At 38.6% G+C, this 1,000-nt stretch overlaps 1 pseudogene; it reads left to right on the top strand.

Annotated features, from left to right (window-relative positions):
• Positions 1 to 281: 281 nt before the first annotated feature.
• On the top strand, positions 282 to 755 carry LOC102833642 (annotated as a pseudogene).
• The last annotated feature ends 245 nt before the right edge of the window (positions 756 to 1,000 follow it).

The raw sequence follows: 1,000 nt of genomic DNA, 5'->3' as shown, positions 1-1,000 counted from the left end.
AGATACAGTGAAAAACATACAGTGAAAAAAGATACATATCATCAGTCCAAACAAGGTCAGGGGCAGACTATGGACAGACCACCAATTGCTTGTATGCAAGTTTAAGCTGAAGCTGAAGGAAATTAAAACAAACCCATGAGAACAAACATATGACCTTGAACACTGAATTTAGAGATCATCTGTAGAACAAATTTGACAACTTAGACTGAAAATCGAAGAGTTGTAGGATGACATCAAGAATATCAGACAGGGGAGCCACCATCTTGCAATAATCCACCAAGATGACAAACACAAAGGGAAAGAGGAGGGAAACCCACTATATGTCCTTCAGACCTTTCAGAAAACATGGAGTTGTTCCTTTGGCCACATACATGCAAATCTACAAGAAAGGTGATATTGTGCTCATCAAGGGAATGGGCACAGTTCAGAAAGGCATGCCCCACAAATGTTACCACAGCAAAACTGAAGTGTCTACAATATGATGCAGCATGCTGTCGTAATTCTTGTAAACAAGCAAATCAAGGACAAGATTCTTGTCAAAAGAATTAATTGAGTATATTATGCACTCTAAAAGCTGAGATAGCTTCCTGAAGTGAGTGAAGGCAAATGATCAGAAAAAAGAAGGAAGCCAAAGAAAAAGGTACCTTGGTTCAGTAAAGCACTAGCCTGCTCCCCGCAGAAAGGCATGCTTTGTGAGAACCAATGGAAAAGAGGCTGAGCTGCTAGAACTTATTCCCTATGAATTCACGGCATAACAGGAGTAAAATAAAGATGTCTGAGGTGTACAAGTGTTCGGTCTTTGGTTGTAATTATGTGAAGGTGTGGTGTCCTCTCCCCAAATATGTAGTATTTAAAGCACAGTTTGTTCCCCAATTTGCTTGATAATAAATGCTTTTGCTATTTGGAAAAAAAAAAAAAGAATATCAGACAGGAGGAAAGCAAAAGGTTATTGAAAAGAAAAGAAAGAAAGAAAAGACCAAAGTGGATGTCAGTTGTTGTT

This window comes from Chrysochloris asiatica, unplaced genomic scaffold, assembly GCF_000296735.1.
Source record: "Chrysochloris asiatica unplaced genomic scaffold, ChrAsi1.0 scaffold00489, whole genome shotgun sequence".
NCBI lineage: Eukaryota > Metazoa > Chordata > Mammalia > Afrosoricida > Chrysochloridae > Chrysochloris > Chrysochloris asiatica.
The sequence above is the reverse complement of the archived record's forward strand: the minus strand, read 5'-3'. Positions and strand labels throughout refer to the sequence as shown.